The following is a 7,230-nucleotide window of genomic DNA, read 5'->3' on the forward strand; positions in this document are numbered from 1 at the left end:
TACTATATACATGCAAAAAACATAAATTTTCGTCTAAAAAAAAACAGGTAACATCGATGTTTGAGGCAAGTACTCCATTATTATTTTTTTTTCATCAAAACCAGTATACTAATACCATATTTCATTTGGTAAACTGTATGTATGCAAAAATAAATTTTTTCAGGTACTCAACTCTAAGATGTTGATTTTAAAGTTAGTAAGAACATTAACGAAATGGTGGATTTTTGTGGACAGTTCACAGTACATGCTTCAACCAGTCAGCGAGTTGCAATGTTCTTATAACACTACAGTGCTATATGTACAGCTTCAGATAATGGCGGCAAATTCAAATGTTTTGACCCCTGCAGAGGTCCTTGTTTGAGGTGTACGTGTTAATAAGGATCAAAATTACAACGCTTGAAAATAACAATTATGAATCCTAAGTCTTGTTATGAATTATTTACATTAAAGAATTGTTTCCAAAAAGTTCATCAACTGTGATATATGGTGTCACATTAAAATTCATCATTGTATATATTTAGTTTCGTATTTTAACTTAACCACATATCCCGTGGTGAGCCCCTTGGTGTTTTAGTCTTACGTATTTATAAATACCCATATTGAACCTCAGTTCTCTGGGCCTTAAACCCGCCAGTCCGTGCAGTATCAGTTTGGACGCGGCAGTCCAGAGGGAAGGACGTACTTATACTTCTCTCATGCATACCATCCAGTCACTATGCATGTTGTTAATATAAATAGCTGTGTGCTTACTCTGGGGTGAACCTGGTACTGGCTTTTTCTGAGGTGAGGTTTATTAATTGTCAATTTAATCGTCATTTCGTTCATTACTGTTCTAAAACACCCAGTCATGGTATTCCAATCGTTTTTATGCTTATTTGTTACGTTTGAGTTTAAATGTCTATGTTTAGATACACGTGTTTGAATCTATTATAAGTATGGCGGACTATTATGGTCATATCATTTTGTAGTAATGAGTAGTATTATGCAACACTGCATTTAAGTAATTGAGTTAGTACTTTGTGAGTGTAAAAGCTAACATGCTTTATAGTAAGTCTTCTCTAAGACTGTATATAAGTATTTTGTGTGTAATAAGCGTCTATGCTAAGTGTGTCATTCGTGGTCGTATAGCATGTAAATAAAATATGGTGCGTATTGGTGTTAAAGCCACAGTTGCTATTGTCATGTACTCAATGTGTTTGTGTACTATGTTGGCGCAGGTCGCTTTTTCCAGCCATTGTGTAAACCACGTTCATCGATGGTGGCCGAATATTGGTGAAGTCTTGTGTAGACTAAGTGGCCAGTAGAGAACATTGTCCATTGGAGGACCTTACCAGTCCATTCCTGTTTAGACCAAGTGGCAATAGACTACAGTGGAGGGCCTTACCAGTTCCCATACTAGGACAACTACTTTCAATATCTATCGATTCAAACTATATTAAATATGTAAAAACAATGTAAAAATATTGTCTTGTTCTTTGTCTTACAGTAAATATAAATTTTAATTAATTCCGCTCGAAAATCTGTGACATATGGGTTTGTAATGAGTAATGTAAAACGGTTAGCTAATATATATGTTCCAAGGAAGCATTATCTAAGATTGGAATCAAAACTAGAGTAACGTTCCCTGTATTTTCATACTGAGTCAATATAAGATCGCACAAAGATCTGAAAGTAGTAATAGTTAGCGAATTGTATGTAAAATTACAGCAACAAAGTCGAGACAGTGGTGTTTTTACTTTTTTTTTTACATGGTTTCTCTTTTGCCCCACAGGCTTCAAGCCCTTGTCAACTAAGGAACATGAGCTTTTGATTCGCTACATAACTTATAACTGTCGTTGTTGTTGAATACAATAACGTAGAACTACGTAAAAACTACGTAAAAATCGAAAGTCTTTATACATTTAATATAATTAGACTTTAAAAAAAGCTGATGAATATGACACTTAGCAATTTTGAACTTCATGCTGATAAGGTATTTCAATTCCCGTCGATTGGTCATTTCAAATAAGAAGCATACTCGATATATCCCTGTGAACTTGAAATAAAAGACACCACAGAGTCTGCGTCATGTTTCATATTTGGATATTTTACTGGACATAGACATTGATGGTTACCTAACAAAAAAAACTTTGTGATAATCGCGATGATTTCAATTTTTCTATTGTCAACTTTCCTAGCTTATGTAGCAATATACCTTCATCACTTGCATATGGTGTTTTTGTCTCTCGGTCGATTCGATACGCAAGGGCATGCTCTTCGTATGAACAGTTTCGAAGAAGAAGCAAGCTACTGACAAACAAGTTGATAAAACAGGACTATCAACAGTCTCGTTTGGAGTCATCTTTTCGCAAGTTCTTTGGTCGATACAACGACCTTGTCAGTAATTACAATCTTCCACTGGGTCGCATGCTGACTGACGTTTTTCATACTAATTTTTAGACCATAATTAATAACCTAATTGTCTATGGACTTTTCTAATTTTTTTCCCGATTAAAACAAAGAGCACACGGGGGTATGACCGGTTAAACAGATAATGCTCACTCCCCCTAGGCACCTGATCCTACCTCTATCTAATTGGAGGTCCGTGTTGCTCTGCTTTGAATTTGTATATCGTTTATTCGATTTTTGAGATGGTTCACGGTTTGTTTTTTTCTTCATTTTTTTCATATTGCAGTGTATTTGAGCTATGTTGTATTTTATGCAACAAATTCTCTTAATCGATACAATATCGTTATAATAATTTTTTACCATTCATCTATATTAAAAATATAGATAAAAATATAAACATAAAAATATAACTTTGAAGTCTAAAGGTGAAAAAAAAAATTGTTGACACAAATGTTGACAGGAGTTACATTGTAAGGGCTTCATTTATAATGTAAGCCCCATAGGGACAAAATATTGGCCGACATTAAAGAAAGACCTGTGTTAAAGTTCTCCCCGGGTCCTTAAATATTTACTGTTGCCAGAAATACAACCAATCTTACTTTTATTGACAAAAAAAATGAAAGAAATTGCTTTATCTAAATACAAATTACCTATATTTTCACAGTGTCAAGTCCATGAGTTTCATTTTGCCCTCTCTATATCTTCCAAATATCTATACATATACTCTGTTCCTCATGTTTTTTTATACGCATTTTTATTACTCATTAGCAAAAAAAATCTTCAATAAGATATGTTTCGCTAGCAAAGCATATACCGTTGTTTGATAGTCACTACTGAATGTCCTTTACGACGACTCCTTGTTTGGACTCGCAAGACTTGTTTTACGTCACCGTACAAAAAAAACCCAAGTTCAAACTATATTCATTTAATGATATTAAAAATACGAGATGTCCCCCTTGAAACGCTCTGATCTGTGAGTCAGGTTTCATTGGAGCCAAAAAGAAATGTTCTCGTTAGTTTTTTTTCGGATAAAATAACGAAATTTTGGACTTCCCCCTAGGATCGATTTTTGTGTATTTTCGTGAAGTTTCGTCGAAATGTGACGGAAACAGTAATCAATGACGTGATGAAGTTACATGTAGTTGTATTTTGGTCAATTCTTTGGTCAATGTTTTATTGACACGCGGGCATGTTTAAAGTCGTCCCGATGAATTTTACAGCGATATGTAGATAGTCACTTGTCTGTACTTCATACGATATGACGTCATAATTAACTCGATTGTTCTCAGGGAATGTATCTTAACCTTGAAAAAAGCGAATTATATCAAACCAGTATAATACCGCGTGTTTCCTTTACATAGATGCTGCCATTAATGCTAGACGTACAGAAATCATTCATATTAAAAACCAGAATAAAAAAATCGACAGTTTTAAAGCTTTGTTTTAAGAAAAAAAAGACTATTTATAAACTAGTGGTTTGCAATTGGAGACTCTCCCTGCTACGTGTAAACAACTGAATGAACAAATTCTAATGGATGTAAAATCAGCTTGGTGCAGGTGAAAGATCAACACAATTTTAGAATATTTTACGTAAAATAAGTAGAGAATAAGTACCAAATCGTGCTTGGGAAACCAACGGATTTACCCCAATTTTTTGTAAATCGCTTTTGATTAGTAAAAATGTGCATTATTTTGATGATTTTGTGTAACGTTTCAACAATATCATACATAAAGAAATATCTTTTTTTTCCCAAGCAAAAAATTTAAAGTATATGACTCAACAAAAGATTTTTCTGAAAAATATGTAGGATTTAATGTCATTAATCACCTGCGCCGATGCGATTTAAATAGATTATTTGCAATATTAGGATTCACCCGTCACGTGATTACAAAGTACATATGAAGTCACAAAAATGCATCAATTATAATGTTTAACATCGTTTTCAATAAATGTAACACAGATTTTAAGAAATACTCCCGGTCAAAGTATTTTTGCAACGATTAAAATAATATCGATTTCACGCCGTATTTTAGCATCGGGATGCCTTAACATTGCTGCGCATATTTCTGGACGAAAAACATTATAAATTCATTTTAAATATACATGTCGCCTACAACGTAACAAAATATTAATATATTTGCATAGTGTTAAAATATATATATATAGGATTACTTTTTTTATGAATTTCATTTTAATTAGTTGTCTGTTAATAGATTATTCAAGTAACTTCTTGAATTTTGTTTTCTAAATTTAAGGCTTAAAATAAAAAAAAAATACGATTTTTTTTAAAGTCGGAAAGACGTATATTTAATGAAATGTCAACAGTAAACAAATACTATTTTTTTGGTTTTGTCGGTAAATAATGCCAACAACTGTTAATGATGTGCTGATACTAAGGGTACAATTATTTTCTTTTATTTGGAAAAATAAACTTTGAGAAATTTGGTTATAATGCCTTCTTTGATAAGCGGATTCAATATTCATGTCATTAATCCATTAATCTGGTTTTAGTATTACAAAAAAACACTCAGATTATGTGGCATTATGTTTATCACTTTGAACTATTGCTTTGTCTCGATAGAATTCTTCATAATAGCTATTTTTGTAAAATAAAGACAATACTTTGGTGTATGACAACCCTATTTACTGTTAAATCTCCGAGGGGCTCGACCTTGTTTATTACATTCGGTGTCTTAGTGACAGCAGTGTAAACAGTGAATTATTCATATAAGTAGAAAAGCAAAAGCTTTAATCTAAGTGTTTTATAATAGCTAATTAATTACCTCAGTAAAATCAGTGTATTACCTTAAAAATAAAAGGCAACATATCATTTGCATTCATTTTATTGAGGTTTTTGTTTTCAGTTTACTTTTACACCCCAAACGAGGACCTCAGCAGGAGTCAAATAATTTGAAGGTCCTTTCGTTATCTGTATCTGTACATATCGCCCTATGGTGTTGCGAGGACAGAAGACAGCGATTCTCTGACCTATTGCAGTAGTAGGTCCCGTGTAATGGCCACATCGATACATATGGTGAATGCTCCCTCCAACTTTAAAGTCAACATCATGTAGCTGATTGACTGAAAATAATTATATGATTAATGTTTTTACAAGACCTTTTTAATAATCATTTCTATCGGATGTTATACAAATGATTCGCAACTATTATAATTCAATGTCTGTTAGTAATACGCAGTTTCATTTACTTAAGAAACAGTTTACACTTGTAAAAACTTTTCTGATGACGAGGTGTTGGCTTGCACCATTAAAAATCAATCAACAGTCAGTATCGTTTTACCCAGGCCTGGGGGAGAGAGAGAGAGAGAGAGAGAGAGAGAGAGAGAGAGAGACAGAGAGAGAGAGACAGAGAGAGAGAGAGTGAGAGAGGTTAATTTCAAATGAGTTTCAGTGATTGAAGGTATTTTCAAGCTTCCAGAGATCATGGTTGAACAGAATCTTCATTTTTGCTAAAAAAAAAAAAAAAGCAATAGATTGTTTTGATACTTAGATTGTCCCGAGGGCATAGTGTGTTGTTGACAAATTCTTCATAGGAGAAACAATTACTTTTATGCAAACTAATTGGAGCCAAAAATTTTTAATGATTTTTATTGATTTCAAGCTCTTATTAATTACACTTGCATATGGATTTTTAAAATCTTTTTAATAATGCAACTAAAACATTTTTATTTCAAGAAGTATTTCTTTTTTTAAAATAATTTAGTCAATACAATTCCAGTTATTTAATTACTCATCACAATTTTAAAAATGAACATGCAAAAATAAGCATAGTAATGCCAGCATTATACTAGAATTTGGAAAGAAATGCATTACATTATCATTACTTGTAATGCTAAATTTGTGGCATTACATGTTACTAGCATTACTTTAAAAACATGTAATGCATTGCAATGCAATGCAATGCATCACGCATTACCATTACATTTAGCATTACCCCAAGCCTGGTTTTACCTTTCTATAATTGTTGTTGTTACTGAGGAGGACAATTTGTGTTAATTTATGTTCTTAAGGATAAAAAAATGTATTATAATGAGTTTCTTCATTACATTTGTTGCTACAGAACCTAAACTCGTATAATTCGGTCAGAAAAACAGTTGATTTTTTGGCAGTTTATGTAAAGCGTTTACGGTTCTATTCAGTTTACTCTTGTGAACTCGAGCCATTGAATTTATTTCGGTGATATTTAGTTTAAATATGAAACTATAAAACTTACATTTAAATTCAATTGAATTACAATGTTCCGTCACAAAAATAAAAAATAAGACTTACCACAACAATCTGCTCTTGCAAATACTTCAATTTCATTTATTTCAAATCTGGCACCAAGATCAATTCTCAACCATGGGGATCTCTCTGCTGTGGTAGCAGTAAGGTCAGAAAATAGGCCATTGACGACTTTGGAACCTATGTAACGCGAATCGTTGTCGAAAAGAGAACTCAGGGTGACTGGTTTCGAGTATGCCACGTTTGTGAGCTCGTAATGACATGTAATAATATGAACATGGCAAATATAAACAAGAGCAGGCACCAGCAACAACGAGAACATATCTAATGCTTTCTTTAGTGATATATGTATAGGCATGATATTTCAGCTTTTATAATATTCCTACCTATCATGCTGCTGCAACACGCAAAACACATTGATACTTATCCTTGTCACAGATGTTGTTTTTGACAAGTTTTTATGATTCTAAACATTGTTGAACACTGGGGACCTCCTTTTTATAAAATATTATTTTGACAGTCCAATATATAAATTAACCGGACGTCGTTTTACAAAATACGAATTATAAAAGACTTTACAAGGTATAGGTACAATGTG

The 7,230-nt window shown here is 32.7% G+C and overlaps 1 non-coding gene across 1 annotated transcript; it reads right to left on the reverse strand.

The window, feature by feature from the left end:
- Positions 1 to 5,216: 5,216 nt before the first annotated feature.
- LOC105345449 (uncharacterized) lies at positions 5,217 to 7,021 on the reverse strand. The gene is made up of 2 exons (XR_010712783.1): positions 6,678 to 7,021; positions 5,217 to 5,470 (listed from the first exon to the last, which is right to left on the reverse strand). It is a non-coding gene; the product is annotated as an uncharacterized protein (transcript).
- Between the last annotated feature and the right edge of the window lie 209 nt (positions 7,022 to 7,230).

This window comes from Magallana gigas, chromosome 4, assembly GCF_963853765.1.
Source record: "Magallana gigas chromosome 4, xbMagGiga1.1, whole genome shotgun sequence".
Classification (NCBI taxonomy): domain Eukaryota; kingdom Metazoa; phylum Mollusca; class Bivalvia; order Ostreida; family Ostreidae; genus Magallana; species Magallana gigas.